This window comes from Daucus carota, chromosome 3 (genome assembly GCF_001625215.2).
Source record: "Daucus carota subsp. sativus chromosome 3, DH1 v3.0, whole genome shotgun sequence".
NCBI classification, from domain to species: domain Eukaryota; kingdom Viridiplantae; phylum Streptophyta; class Magnoliopsida; order Apiales; family Apiaceae; genus Daucus; species Daucus carota.
This window is the reverse complement of record NC_030383.2, coordinates 42,506,351-42,523,551: the sequence shown is the minus strand read 5'-3', so window position 1 is coordinate 42,523,551 and position 17,201 is coordinate 42,506,351. Positions and strand designations below refer to the sequence as shown.

The 17,201-nt window shown below is 36.8% G+C and overlaps 1 long non-coding RNA gene across 1 annotated transcript; it reads right to left on the bottom strand.

Annotated features, from left to right (window-relative positions):
- Nucleotides 1-13,613: 13,613 nt before the first annotated feature.
- Nucleotides 13,614-15,629, bottom strand: LOC135151186 (uncharacterized). Its single transcript, XR_010289754.1, has 3 exons — nucleotides 15,420-15,629; nucleotides 15,231-15,313; nucleotides 13,614-14,486 (listed from the first exon to the last, which is right to left on the bottom strand). It is a non-coding gene; the product is annotated as an uncharacterized LOC135151186 (long non-coding RNA).
- Between the last annotated feature and the right edge of the window lie 1,572 nt (nucleotides 15,630-17,201).

Here is a 17,201-nt window from a genome sequence, read left to right as displayed (position 1 = left end):
ACTGTGCTCGAACAAGTTTTTAACCTTTTTTTATAGTGAGAATAAATCTCAACAAATATGATTCGGCAATTCACCGTGATCGGAGAAAACCTATCATCTAACCATCGGACATGCAAGATGATTGGAGAAATTTAGACAATCAAAATTAACTTCCGAAAAGAAAAACCGGTCTTCTTCTAATCATCCTGAAAATATAAACATAGGAAATAAGGAGAATATAAGTCGATATTATAATAGGCCAACATTTTGTGAAGATCCTCCTTATATGAGTTACGTAATACACCATTAAAAATTCTTAATTTTATTACAAATATATGATAGAATAGATATAAAATGTGATTCTAATATAGAATATTACGTGATATAAATATTATAAATAATTTAACATTTAAAATTTGAACCAAAAAATGATTTTTGAAACTGGTTATGTAGTAGAATAATTCTGGATAATATTATTCTGTTGTAGAATCATGGTGGAATACTACATAATTTTCAATGATTTTTGAAATAAAAAATTGTATAATTTTGTCTTCGGTTTACTAATTAAAATTTATAATTATTTCTATAAAAAAATTTATGTACTATGCATATATTTATAATGATGTGCCATGTAACTCCATATAAGAGGGTATGCTATGTAGCGCCACCCTAATATACATATAACAAATTATATATATAGTTGTCATACCAAAAATAAAAATTATAGCTAATGACTTCAAATATTCACGCTCCAACCATCCCCGCCTGTTATCTAAAATTATAGCCAACCTCCTATGGATGACTATATTTGTCGATCCGCTACATGTCTGTAAAAAATCTGTAGGAGGATTACGCATCACTTATTACCATATTAAAGTGATATATTTTATTTATAACAATCTAAAATATTAATAACATACTATTTTTAAATTATAGTCAACCAATATAGCAATGCCATCGAAGCAAAATGTCTTATAGGTGCAGCAAATTTTACATAATGTTTTACAGGTCAAATTTAACCAACAATTATAACCAACACCATTGAAGATGCTCTTAAACCGAAGTTGAATCTTTAGTTAGACACCGGAAAAAAGATAATATACCTAACAAGCTAATAAAGGGGCACATAATTACAACCAACAAAGTGGCAAATAATTGCCTCTTACACATCAAAAATATGTAATCAATCATAGTCACCCAAAATGGTACAAAATTAGTTATCAATAAAAACACAATTAACAATACTAAAGAATCAAGACATTTTCACAAGTTTTTCACTTTAAATTAAAAAAGGATTTGAAAAATTAGTAGTTCAATACAATGAAAATTTTAAAACTTCCTTTTTCTCACTGAGCATCTAAGTGCTTTTAATTTATTAATATTGAATGTAATATTCAATTCCCTCTAATTTTGTTCACTTATCTTTAATTCTATCTTCAACTTTTCCCTCAAATAACAATAAAATATAAATAAAAAACAAGTATAGAAGGCAGTGTTGAAGCTGTTACGATAATCAATGTATTAACTTAGTAAAATCATACTCCCCCCTCCAGGTCATTATTTTACATATGGTTTGGGCATGGAGGTCAAGAGATGTATAAAATACTCCCCCCATCTTCTTTTATATGACCATTTAAAAAAAACACATACCGAGTAATAATTGATTCCATAAACATATTTCTTGTATACCTCTAACTAATATCTAGAAAATGATGGAATACGCCCCTAACAAATGTCTTGAAAACGTAAATTCAACCAAGTTTTAAATAAATCAAGCCTTGAGAATAGAAATTATGGCGATAGATTTGAAAAACTATCATTAAATTTGTTTTGATAGTGTAAATGGACATGTAAATAGGGACAACATTTATTTTGAAAATGAACATGTAAAAAGGACGGAGGGAGTAGTGAAAAAGAAAAAGAAAAGTTGGTGAAGTTGTGAGACCCATTAAATTGCAATGCATAAAAAGGAGACTATGGACTAAAAGTAGAGTAAAAAAGAAGAAAAGTGGGGAAGTGGTGAGAGTTAGAGTTGTTCGCGAACAGAGCTATTCGCGAACAAGCTCGTGTTCGGCTTGTTAGTTAACGAGCTCGAGCTCGAACACAATTTTTTGTTTGATAAGAAAGCTCGGCTCGGTCTGATAGAAAAATTTTAAAGTTCGGCTCAGTTCGGTCAAATCTCAGCTCGTCTCTGTTCGTGAACATTCCTAGTGAGACTCATTGATTATTTTTCATAAGTTTTGAAATGTAAAGAATTGAATGGAACACCATATATAAAAAGAAAATTGTAAATAAATGATTGGTACAGATAGCGGTTGATTTTTCGTTACATTGATGATTTGATTTATCACATGTCTTTAATGTAAATGTGAGTGAAAAATTATCAATTTAAATTAGTTTTTATAAATTAGATTTTAATATATATATATATATATATATATATATATATATATATATTTATACATATTAAAAAGGTTAAAATTAAAAAAAATTAACTGTACAAAACTACAAATGTGTACAAAAATCATATGATGCAATCGTATATTAAAAAGCGGATGGAGTATTGTGGGAAATGGGGGTGGAGCTTTCCGTCGTTCAAAGTCAATATAACGTGTACACCCGTAACGCCAATTCGCGAAGGATACACTATACAGGTCATTGCTAGGTAGTAGGTAGTGACAGGTACAAGGATGATACATCACGAGGCTTTCATTCTAATAATCGTTAGAAGTTGGCCGTGTTTAAAACCTTCTTAATAATCTCTCGCCTGAGTCCCCGGCGTAAAAGATGCGTGAGAGGCTCAGAGTTCGTCTGAGGGATCTTATAATAATAATTTATGATTTATACTATATTGATGTGATAAATGTATAATTTAATTTATGTGTTTGTTTAATTTTGTAAAAATTAAATTAGAAAGATTATATATTTGAATTATAAAATTGATTTTCATAGAAAATATTAAGATAAAATATATTTTTTTAGAAATATACTATATTAACTTTTGATTTTAAATATTTTTTGAAACCGTAAAATGACTTAAAATCAAGGAGTTAGAGTTGTGCCAAATGGAGATTTAACCATGCAGGTCTTATGGCTTTCACGTAACAATGTAGGGTCGCGTTCAAGACAGAACTCGTCCTTAAAATAGAACCATAGAAACATTAAGGTTCTGCTGTAGAACCCTAAAATTTTAAATATATTTTTTGGATCTAAATCTAAATACATGTTTTTTTTTCATGTTTTTTCATCGTCGTATGTGTTCAAAAATAATTTTAAAATATAATACATCGATATTGACATATTTTACACGTAGATGTGTTCCATGAATTATCTCTCTAATGGTTCTCTCTAATCGTTCCCTCTTGAACATGACCTTGACAATGTATTATACTCCTATTTTTTGTCTTCAGCTGGGTCGGGTAGCTGCGTTTGAGTTGTAACCATTAGTTTGCTTAATTGCTTTGCTATTGCTTGCTACCCCTTTAACTTCTTTCTAATAATATCATTATGAAAATATAACTATGGACGAGCACATTTTCATTGGATTTATCATCAGGACACATAACATGTGAAAGCAGTGAATATGATCAAATACTATAAGATATTAGTAGTAGCATATAGCTGTACTCATTAGAATTAAACTAGGGAATTATGCCCGCGCTTCGCGTGCGGGTAAATTATTAAAATTTTCATTAAAATGAGAGTGAAAAAGAAATATTAAACTAATATTAACATTATTTTTAAATATTTTTTTAACATATTATGTATATTTTCAGGTATCGGGTTAATATATAACAAATTTTTCAGGAAAACTCTTTAAAACTCCAAACTTCTCAAGAACTTTATATATATTATGGAATATTAGCAATAAGATGTACATTTGATGGACGTTCGATGGATGTCCTTATTTTGCCCAAATATTACTTTTTAACGTAATACTAAATGAATTATTTTTAAGAACCGTTTATTTTTCAGACCCAACCAAAATGTTAAGGTATTACATAGAAGAGTAACACATTTAAATAAAAAATAAAAATTATTTATAAATAGAATGATATATAAATATAAGCATATTATATTATAAAGTCTAATAATCAATTACCCTAACGAAATTGTCAGATATTAGACCTCTAAATACCAGACTGAAAATTGAACAATGTCACTAAAACATAAGACCTGAGATACAGAAAATTTGCCTCTAAAACGTATCACTTAAACTCAGACTGAAAATTGAACAACAGTCACTAAAACATAGGACTTGAGATACAGAAAATTTGCCTGTAAAAACTTATAAATTGAACTCATTGTACTTCTCCAGAAAATCATGCCATTACTCTTAACTCCAATCTTACCGTTTCTTGCCTTCTCGACTTCGAGATCATCTCCATCTCTGTGAGCATGTAAACATGCATTTCAGAACCTGACACTTCGAACATCTCACCCGCCCTTTAGAAGAGTAGTATTAGTTGCTCCAAGTGTTGTTAATTATTGGGAACATCCTGAACATGACCCCTTCGGCTATTCGCTCTAAACACTTGGAAATTGGCATTGCACTAATCTTATACTCAGCATCCTAATTTCTCCACATCTATAGCATTATATATCAGAGCAAGCCCAATGCAATTCCCTATTTTCAACCCCTAAAATATTATATAATAATGGTTACCTAAAATATAGGGGACCAAAAAGTTGTTTTGCTCCAATGGTATTCCCTATATTGATCCCCTATATTTCAAATTCACATATGCAACTGAAATAGAGAGAGAAATTGCAGTGGCAAATGACAGAAAAACAAGAGGATATATGAGCTGGTGATGACATGGAGAATATAGGAGTTTGCTTTTTCATCCCTCAAATAAGGGGTTGAACTTTCTCTCACCTAAAATAAATGAGGGATAGGGAGTTGCGTTGGAGTTGTGTTTTTTGTTCTCAATCCTCAAATATTGTCCATGTAGACTATATATAGGTAAGGAGTGGGTGCATTGGAGTTGCTCTCAGCAACAATATATGAGTTGATTGAGTTCCATACTCCCACTGTATTTTCGCACGGTCACCCGTTTATCATATATCTTTGGTCTTATTTTTTTTTTTCCTTCTATAAAGATATATCAATTGAAAAAGAGAAAATAAATATGACATATATCACACATGTAAAAAGTAAATTTCAATATTTTATAAATTAAATAAATTTCAATAATTTTTAAAAAATTGAAACAAAATATATTCATATATTTATGGTCAAAAATAATATTTATTTTTATTAAAGTCGAGTAATTCAAAAAAAATGCACATCTAATTACATAATATAAACCTTTATGATAAATAAAATAGCAATATAATCAGTAGACATGGACATAATATTAATAATAGGTTTAAATAAATTAGTCTTTCAAGAAAAATAATTTCACAATTATAATTGACTTTGACTTTTCTTATTTCTACTTTATATCAAATTTAGATTAGCTTTTTGAAAGAGAAGAGTAAAATTTATTCACTTTTATCTTAACATGTTTGCAAATTAGAATATAAATTATGAAATTAGAAATCACATAACAATTGAAATATTTTACCCACATGCTGAAAATATGAATTTTTTAAATAGAAATCAAATAAGCAATTCATGTATTAAACATAGATGCGGATAATTCTTTTTTCTAACAAAAAATTAAAATCAATCCAACACACTGGAAACAAAGTACATAATCATATCGTATCATATTATTATTTTTTTTGAAAAGCCAAGAGAAAATATTCATTAAGTCTTATAATTTCTTACAATGATCCCGACAGATGACCTACATGACCATTACCATAAGATGACGATGTTTCTGCATATTGAGTAAGCCAGGAAGGTACTTGTTGATTGGATTCTTCCATCAACTGAGCGAGTGCGTTAGCTAGAGGTGATTTTTTCTCACTGAAGAATGCTGTTGGCAATCCAGACTTGCCAGCTCTGCCGGTTCTTCCAATTCTATGAACATAATCATCAATATCTTTTGGCAAATCAAAGTTGATAACATGAGTGACATGAGGAACATCAAGACCTCTTGCAGCAACATCATTAGCCACCAGTATAGGTGTCACAGGGTTAATTTTTCAACTCCAAATTTTCACCCTATGCGGCCTGAACTTGAATCCAGCGTTCCCTTTTTCTGAGGTTCTCAAGTGCCCAGATTGCAACCCAAACGCCCCAACAAGAACAGTCAGCCTACTTCACTATATCTACGATAATTAATAACACCCACAATAGTAAATACAAGCACACAGCAGATATTTACAAGAGCAAGGCTCCCAACCTTTTCATTGCCTTCACAACCCAAAAGGATACAAGAGAATTAGGCCAATGCCTTTTACAATGATTGCCTAACTTTCTCTAAGTGTTTCTACTATGCAGATGATTGAATACAAGACATAGATTACATCAATAATAATGCCTATCTAAGTCTCCCACGTTTTTCTCTCCTTGCTGAGCAGTTACTAGGCAGTTACTCCCAGCCAAGGCAGTTTTCTGGCAGTTACAAAGACACTAGGCAGATCCTGGGACCCTTGGGCAGTTACCAGCAGTTGCTCTACTCTCCCAATATATATATATATGCTTATATATATATTCCCACGAAATTAATCCATCTCCCACAGTCATGTCTCTGATCCAGCCCACAAGAATGTTGCCCACAAAGTGTTCAGCCCAACCCAGCCTTTGGACTTTGCTGATTAAATCAAGGCTGCCCAGCTCCAGCCCAAACGCCCAAAATGACTAAGGCATCTTAGCTCTAGCAACCCGGCACAATAATCTCAGCTCACCATCTGACTGACTTGAACCACCCAACTCAGGCTACTCGTGCCCTGCACGGACGCAGCGCCTGGAAACGCCCGGTGTGCGCCCTGCACGGACGCAGCGCCTGGAAACGCCCGGCGTGCGCTCGACATGAGCGCAGCGCCTGGAAGCGCCCGGCGAGCGCCCGGCTCTCGGTCCTGGCAGTCCTTGGGCAAAGTAGACTGCCAAAACCCATCCAACCCTTAAGGGCTTACAAACCCTCCCCCACTTGAAGAGGCCAATGTCCTCATTGGAGGGTTTTCTAGATACTCTCTAATCTGATCTTCAAATTGCCACAAAGTCACATCCCTTTCCCATGTAGCATCCACTTCTGATTCCCCTTTCCACTGTACCAAGTAATCTGTCCGTCTATTCTGCCTACTCATTCCAAAAGTTCTATGATCAAGGATCTTCTCAACAACCTTGTCAAAATGCTTCCGAACAGTAGGAGGCGCCCGCTTAAGCTGCTGCCTTTGACCCAACAAATTCTCGTGAAAAGGCTTCAGAAAACTTACATGAAAAGTTGGATGAATCTTCAACCTGGGTGGTAGATTCAATCGATAGGCAACTGCACCAACTCTCTTGATTACCTCGAATGGCCCATCATATTTCTGTACCAACCCTCTATGAACCGACTTTGAACTAATTTTCTTCCATATTTGAGGCGTCAACTTCAGTAACACCTTGTCCCCAACCTGAAACTCCAAAGGCCTGCGTTTCTTATCAGCATACTTTCTCATCCGATGCTGCGCCTTGCTTAGACTATCATGAGCTTCCTCAAACATCTCTTGTTTACCCAATGCATATCTATACGCAGCAGGACAATTCCCACCAGTTCTTTGAATCGCCACCTCATTAGGAGTCCTGGGCTGTGCTCCCAAAACCAACTCGAAAGGACTCTTACCCGTAGATGAGGAACGCTGCAAGTTGTAACAAAACTGTGCAGTGTCCATCAAGTCCAGCCAATTCTTCTGACTTGCAGTGACATAATGCCTCAAGTATTCCTCCAGCAACGCATTCAATCTTTCAGTTTGGCCATCCGTTTGAGGATGATTCGCTGTAGAAAATTTCAACTCAGACCCTAACAACCCAAACAGAACTGTCCAAAACCGGCCAGTGAATCTTGCATCCCTGTCACTAATCACATCTTCAGGTAACCCAAAGTACTTTACCACATTCTTAAAGAACAACCCAGCAGCTACATCAGCCGAACAAGCATGCGGTGCAGGGACAAACACTGCATACTTAGAGAACCTATCCACAATCACAAAGATAGTTCTCATCCCATCAACCTTAGGCAGCCCTGAAATAAAATCCATAGAAACAGATTGCCACGGTCTACTTGGGATTGGAAGAGGCTGCAACAAACCCGCTTCCTTCCTCTTTTCTGTTTTATCAACTTGGCAAACTAGGCATGACTTCACATAAGCTTCTGTGTCTTCAAACATCTTAGGCCACGTATAAGTTCTACACAGCAAAGCATACATACGTTCCACCCCTGGATGCCCAGCCCATCTAGAGTCATGAGACTCTTTCAAAATCTGTAATCTCAGTGTCCCACCACAAGGAACATATAGTCTGTTGCCTTTAGCATGCAACAGCCCATTCTCAACCCAATACTTACGAACAATGCCCTCTCGCACTTCCTTCACAAGTCTCTTATATGCCTCATCACTTCCCGCAAGTGCCCTGATTTGCCCAACAAAATCTGAGTTCACCACTGTTAGAGCATTCACAAAATCTTTCACAGCCACCTTCCGACTTAACGCATCAGCCACATTGTTCTGGGCACCTGGTTTATGCACCCAAGTGAAATCGAATTCTGCCAAATATTCCTGCCACCGGGCCTGTTTAGGAGTCAGCTTCTTCTGAGTTTTGAAGTAAGTGTTGGCCACATTATCCGTGCACACCACAAACTTGGTCCCCAGCAAGTAATGACGCCAAACTTCCAAACAATGAACCACTGCAGTCATTTCCTTCTCATGAGTACTATACTTCTGTTCGGCATCTTTCAACTTCCTACTTTCAAATGCAACAGGATGCCCCTCTTGTACCAGCACACCTCCAATCGCTTTATCTGAGGCATCAGTATGAACTTCAAATGGCTTGTCAAAATCTGGAAGGCTAAGAACCGGCTCAGTTGCAACAATTTCCTTCAACCTTTCAAAAGACTTTGCACAGCTTTCAGTCCACTCCCATTTTCTGTCCTTCTTTAACAAATCAGTGAGGCTTTGCACAATTTTTGAATAACCCTTGATGAACTTTCTGTAATAGTTAGCCAGCCCAAGAAATGATCTAAGTTCAGCAACTTTAGTGGGGGCAACCCAATCAATAATGGCCTTTACTTTTCTAGAGTCCATCTTCACAACCCCTTGGCTAATCACATGACCAAGGAACATAATCTCCAAACTACAGAATTCACACTTTTCTTTCTTCACATACAAAGTGTATTCTCGCAGTTTCTTAAATATGCATCTCAAGTGTTCCAAGTGCTCATCTAGACTTTCACTATAAATCACAATATCGTCTAGATATACTACCACAAATTTATCTAAGTAGTCATATAGCACATCGTTCATAAGATTGCAAAATGTAGCAGGAGCATTCGTTAAACCAAAAGGCATCACTAGAAATTCAAAGGACCCATACCTAGTGACGCACGCTGTCTTTGATTCATCTCCAGCTGCAATCCGAACCTGCCAATAGCCTGACCTTAGATCCAACTTTGTGAAGTACCTGGCCCTTGTAAGCCTATCAAACAACTCAGTCACATTTGGAACCGGATACTTGTTTTTGATTGTCACCTTGTTGAGCGCCCGGTAGTCAACACACATTCTTAAGGACCCATCTGCCTTCTTTTGAAACAAAACCGGCGCTCCATAAGGTGCCTTAGAGGGACGCAGCAAGCCTGACTCCAACAACTCATTTAGCTGCTTCCTCAATTCCCCAAGTTCAGCTGGACCCATCCTATAAGGCGCTTGTGCAGGAGGCCTTGCCCCAGGCTCCAATTCAATTTTGTGATCCACGGCACGTCTAGGGGGTAGGGTCTTAGGCAACTCTGATGGCATAACATCATCAAACTCCTCTAGTATCTCAGCAACCGAATCTGGGACTTCAACCACTTTGTCCGGCTTAATCTCAACCAAGGCAGCAAGATATGTCATTTCCCCACGTTTTAACCCAGCTTCAACTTGCAAAGCTGACAACAACCCACCTTTAGCCTTACCCTTATCCGACCTTTCTGAAATGCTCCTCACAAAACACGGCTCTTTCTCATCAGCAATGAATATTCCTCCAAGGCGAGGGTGAACAGACCCATTCACCTGAACTAGAAAATCATTCCCCAAGATCACATCAAAATCATCTAGGGGCATTGCTAACAGTTTGCACGTACCTTCCCATGGCCCAACTTTTAAACTCACACAAGCCACACCTCCAACTTGTTGAGCATTAGCATTCACAGCTTTGAAGTGGCTAGTACTCGGCTGCAACTCAATTCCCAGCAACTTAACATTTCTATCAGCCACAAAACTGTTGGTAGCACCCGTGTCTACCATGGCCATCACACTATGACCATTAATAATAACTTTCACATAAGTCAGCCCTTGAGTTCTTACCATTTCCTCCGTTTGTAGGGCATTTAGCATTCTGATTGGATTGACTCTTCTAGGCGGCTCAGAATTCTCTTCCCTTTCTTCGGTCTCAATTATAGCATTCAGCTTCTCTTTCCTAGGACATTCTTTCATCATATGAGGACCCCCACAAATAAAGCAGCCCTTAGTCTTTCCCTTGGACTGTCCATCATTCTTGGGTTTACCCGGGGCGTCACCATCCTTCTTTTTGAACTTCTTCTTGTCTTTCTGCCCCTTGTTCTTTCCAGCGACACCCTTGCCTTTGATAGCATCACCAGAAGAGTTCCCAACTTTGTAGTCAACCAGCCCATCAGCGGCAGCAATAGCAGAAGTTAGATCCTTCACATTCTGCCTCCTCAACTCTGCTTGAGCCCATGGCTTCAATCCCGACACAAAGTTGAACAATTTGTCCTCATCCGACATGTTCTTAATATCCAACAACAGAGAACTGAACTCTTTAACATAGTCACGAACGGTGCCCGTCTGCCTTAGGTTTTTCATACTCTCTCTAGCCAACCAAGCAGCATTGTTGGGCAAGAATTGATCCTTCAATTCCTTCTTTAGCATCTCCCAACTATCAATCTTGGGCCTGCCCGACTCATCATCATCATCCATTCGTGTACGCCACCATAATTTCGCATCTCCAATCAAGTACATACTTGTGATCGTTACCATCTCATTCTCTGAAATGTGGGCAGCCTTAAAATACTGTTCCATGTCCCACAAGAAGTTTTCAAGTTCCTTAGCATTCCGACTCCCACCAAATGACTTCGGTTCTGGAACTTTAAACTTAGAGTGATTATTTGATGAACCACTCGAGGCGCCACCAGCCACGGCCCTCTTCAAGATGGTGATCTCGTCACTCATCTTCTGCATCTGATCCCTCATCAAATCAGCCGATGCAGCAGTTGTGGCAAACAAATCTGTAAACTTAGCTTCGTTCGCCCTACTCATATTCTCAATCAGCGTCTTCACTTCGCCCAGACCTTCATGAAGGTTATGGACATGATTCGCCAGAGTAATGTCATCTGTCGCCAACGGAGTACCCACAAACTCCTCCAATCTGGTCAACCTTTCAGCGTTCGTTGATGAACCGCCCACCATGATTGAACACAGCTCTGATACCAGTTGTCACAGGGTTAATTTTTCAACTCCAAATTTTCACCCTATGCGGCCTGAACTTGAATCCAGCGTTCCCTTTTTCTGAGGTTCTCAAGTGCCCAGATTGCAACCCAAACGCCCCAACAAGAACAGTCAGCCTACTTCACTATATCTACGATAATTAATAACACCCACAATAGTAAATACAAGCACACAGCAGATATTTACAAGAGCAAGGCTCCCAACCTTTTCATTGCCTTCACAACCCAAAAGGATACAAGAGAATTAGGCCAATGCCTTTTACAATGATTGCCTAACTTTCTCTAAGTGTTTCTACTATGCAGATGATTGAATACAAGACATAGATTACATCAATAATAATGCCTATCTAAGTCTCCCACGTTTTTCTCTCCTTGCTGAGCAGTTACTAGGCAGTTACTCCCAGCCAAGGCAGTTTTCTGGCAGTTACAAAGACACTAGGCAGATCCTGGGACCCTTGGGCAGTTACCAGCAGTTGCTCTACTCTCCCAATATATATATATATGCTTATATATATATTCCCACGAAATTAATCCATCTCCCACAGTCATGTCTCTGATCCAGCCCACAAGAATGTTGCCCACAAAGTGTTCAGCCCAACCCAGCCTTTGGACTTTGCTGATTAAATCAAGGCTGCCCAGCTCCAGCCCAAACGCCCAAAATGACTAAGGCATCTTAGCTCTAGCAACCCAGCACAATAATCTCAGCTCACCATCTGACTGACTTGAACCACCCAACTCAGGCTACTCGTGCCCTGCACGGACGCAGCGCCTGGAAACGCCCGGTGTGCGCCCTGCACGGACGCAGCGCCTGGAAACGCCCGGCGTGCGCTCGACATGAGCGCAGCGCCTGGAAGCGCCCGGCGAGCGCCCGGCTCTCGGTCCTGGCAGTCCTTGGGCAAAGTAGACTGCCAAAACCCATCCAACCCTTAAGGGCTTACAATAGGAGTGGTACCTGTTTTAAATGATCTTAATGCAAGCATCCCTGCCTACATCCACATTAAACATCATCGCACATTAGTGACATTTCTTCTAAATTAGGCAATTTTATCCACATACTGAGTGAAGACAGCTCCTTTCATATACTTCTAGCAGATCTTCAATCTTAATATTTAAAACTTTCTACTTCATATGCAGCACACAGACCTTGCCTAAACAATACCAAAACATATAATATCAAATAACTTGGTTCCTGCGAGTTTTCATTTTTTTTCCGCGTAATGGATATAAAATATTAAAAAAGCATTATTCCATCTTGCTGAAAAAGAAATTCAGAGATTTTACTTTTTGAAATCACTACTAAGCAAAACATGAAAAAATATGGCCCGCAAGTAATTACAAAATGAAGTCAAAAAAGAAGTTGAAGCTAAAATAAAAAAATTCTACCAGATTGATCTTAAGGCTTTTGGATGGAATTTATGAGTAGAACCAACTATGATAAGCTCATAATTGGACAATCTTTGATATTCCCTGGGAGTTGCTATGGACCTCTGCCAAAGGATTCACAATGAAGCCACTATTATTCTGAAGACTTGCTCTTCTATTCTCCAGTTTGGTTCCATTCTTCATTGTCATGTTGTGCCTAATAACCTCTATTGACGCTGAAGTGTTATCTTCTGTTCTCCTCCAAAACTTTGAATATAAAAGTCTACAACAGGCAGCTTGCAATATGTGGTCCCTGCAGAGCGAGTAACTGGTATCCTTACAGCTGACACTGCAAAATCAAGCGAGATCTCTTCCAAGGACAACTCTAGGATATGAACACATAATTCCAAAGAACACATACTATTTTGTGATGACCCAATCAAATCCTACAATAACATTTACAGGAGAAAGAAGCCTAATTAAGAAAGTAGTATATTTGCAGAAAACTAAAAAGACCGAATTCATGTGGTGTGATGTGTCCAACTTAACTATGTAGAGAGAAAATTAAGGCCTATAAATATTTAGTTGGATAGTTTGTTTCATTGGTCAAAGGAAGAGTTAGTGACATGGTCCAAAGATTATTCCCAAAAGTAATCATCTAAATTAAATATTTTGACTTTCATCATGTTGCTACAATGATACAGGGGAAGAGGTACTTCTATTAGAAGGCACATTTCCAAGGTTGAGAATTTTATTTGAAGTATATCAAACAAAGTGGATTGCTGGTTTTCAATTTGACGGGCTGTGCTTGCATATCAAGAGTAGATCATCACTCTCTTTATGGTTCCCATGATGATTTCCGACGATATTATTAGCCTTTACCACATAATCTGACACTTCATCACAAAGATGCAAACTTGAGCCAGCTTTAGGCCCATCAAAATTGTGTGTATTTTTCTCAGAGCTCCTACTGAAAAGTTCTCATCTATATTTAGTTTCCAAATATAAGCTGAGAATGTGAGATTTTGTGACTCAGTATCACATTCACGGTTGTAGAAGGTCCCTTGGCTGATCAACATACAAAAAGAATCCCACAACGGTGAAAGTATTTTTACCATTTCTTCACATAAAGCTACAAAAGTTGTGGAACACAACAAAGTTACTTGATATATTGATGATTAATATACAGAATACATAATGCGAATGGTAAGAGATCTGCCATATTGTAATAATTCAATTCTATCATTTTCTTAGATCAATGCTTGATATTGCAATCAAATAGAAGCAAATATATGTCCAAGAAATGATTTAACACAGGCTTAACAATATCATAGAAGTCAATATACGTCCAAAAAATGACTGAACACAAACTTAATTTCATTTCACTAAATAAAAAACTAATAATGCATTTGCCAACGACATCAGTAACGAAGGAGGAATAGCAAATAACCTGACAAATTTACACTGTTTATCTGCATATATGATGGTCCGTGGGTCGCTTGCATTGTCTGACATTTCTTGGAAGCACCTTAAATGTGTGACATTTCTTGGGAGCTCCTTAAATAAGAAAGAAACAGTACTAAATCATTTGTCGATTTAATAAAAAATTATGAATATTAAAAAAAACACAGATAGCCGCATACAGTTTAGAGCAAAAGTTCATTTGGAGACTTTCTTTCTCAATATTGTTGTACACACCCTTTTTGTATGAAAGATCAAATAGAACAAAACTGAGTGAGAGCATTAATAAATAAAATATCAGAAGATACTAACCATAAAAAAAAACTATCAGCATATACTTATTACAGATGTTGGGATGCATATTTATCAGTTACCATTATGGGATATTCAGCATTGATTAGCTACGTCCACAAAAGCACCCATTTAGAATCTAGGTTTGCATTGTTAAAATTTTAAACTAACAACTTTGCAAACCTGTTTTTTGGTGAAACTGGACAAAGTGGACATCGTTTGCGACTTGCATATGGAAAACATATACCAGTGCTAAACATCAACGCATATATTCTCAATGAGCTACTATGTAAAGGAGAAATTATTATCCTTTTTCTGTATAATTAAAATTAATTTAAAGCTGATTAACATACTGACTGCAATACAATAATGATTAAGCCTATAATAGGAATGATAAACAGGCAATAGCATACAAAAAGAAGATACTTGACAGGGATAATGCTAGAGCAGCACAGTAAGCAATATTTCAGCAATCTAAACAGCTCTTATTCATAAAAAGAAGGGCCGGGATCATAAAGGGTTCATAAAAGGTTAAAGAAAGTACAGTACCTTCGCCAAGCTAACATCGAAGGCAGCCATGATAGCAATCGTAGAAGAGCATACGAATGCTGCAGAGCTCGACAATCCAGATCCTGTCGCAAAGCAATGAGAGATATACTAAATCAAGAAAAATCCTGCATCACCTAAAAGAATAGTTCAACCCATGTAATTAATGTGGTAAAAGTGCAGAAAGTAGACCTGTTGGAACTGTCCCATCAATTAAAACGTCAAGTCCTACTGGCAGACCAACTTCAAATCCCTTTGTTTTAGCATACTCGTAAAATCCCTTATACCTGCAAAGAGGTACACGCAGCATTAGCAGAAATGAGCAAGTATTGTTCTTTGTGGATTAAGAAAGTTTTGCAGTTAAAATCAATAATTAAAACTTTATATGCAGATGTTTGCATAGTTTAGGTTCTCTAATCATTTCCTTGCATCAAATAATTAATGAAAAAACCTCAAGCCACCAGGCTCCCCACAATTTGAGTAGCCAGCACTGGTACCATATGAAGTCACATAAGTAACATTTTTTACCCATTTCAATTCTATTTGTTGTTTAGCTCAAACAAATCTATTTAAGTAAATATCCAGAAGGAGGAACAAATAATTTAGCATCCAAATCCTTGTACTCGTAAATATCCTCGTTTTCATAATCAGTCAAGCCCGTTTAGATGGAACAAAATGCCAGGATAACCGGCGCCTGAGGTGAAGTAAACATATGACGGAATGTTCAATTCCTTGGCCATATCAATCATCGAAACACAGAAAACATCCGGCACTAATGCAGCCACTGCGCGATCAGGCTGAGCCATCGCGATGACTGCATTTCTTACATTTGTGACGTGGCTGTTAATAAAAGTGGGGATCATGGTGTGGTTGGACTCAGACTTGTATGCTTCAGAGCTGCTATGTGGTTTTCAGAATAGCGAACCGTGGAATAGGAATTCACGCTTGTATCGTAAGGGAACTTCATGATAAAGATTGTGACCGAGAGAGACTCATTTCCAGCTATGAGTACCTTAGCTAACTCCACCATGGCAATCAGGTGTCCCCTTACAGGAGCAGGAACAAATATCAACTTTGCATTCTTCATTTTTCTCTCTAGATCTTCGGTTTTCAATATTTTAAGGTATTTAGCACTACGCAGAGACTCTGGCTTGCATGTTTGCAGGCTGCTGTAATAACTATTACCATTTCCCGAGAGATCGGATTATGCACACAATACTCGGGAAAAATAATAAAATATTTCTTCGTACCAAATTAAACCAACCTAGAATTATAATTTGACTTATACCAGACCTAGAATTATAAATTGTCAAGCATATGAATATAAAAATGGAGCAAAAACAGTTTATAATTATTAAAATCATAATCAATTAGATATACCAAGATTGGCACATGATAATAAATCTGTAGTCTTGGGCCTTCTTGTCATATTGAGAATCATCAAACAAAATCGATATATCTGCATAACAAACACACATTATTAAAAGACAGAACAATAAATACACACAAAAAGTTGAAATATATACTCGAATCATGGATTTATAGGAAGGTAATGAAGAAAAAATTGAGTAAAGAATAAAAATTATGGATTCATACAAAGTAATATATTTGAAGGGAAATGAGAGATGGAAAGAAATGGAGAAGAGTGAGAAAACAATGCAATCCTAGGGGTTATAAACTGTAATTAACTCTTTACAATACAAACAAATTTTGCTATAACTATATGTTTTGTATTATTTTATTATGTACAAGGTTTTCTTCTTCCTCTTAATTTGTAATTTTCCATTCAACTAAAATAACTTGTCTTTCAATTTTTTTTCTAAATAATAATTTAAATATTAAAATTTTATTTTGAATAAATCATTATATAACTTATAATATTGTATTATATAAAAATTTTAAAATACGTTGGAACACAACCAAAATAACCTAAGGTACTTATTCTTATCATGTTCCGGCCATGGATAGATAGAA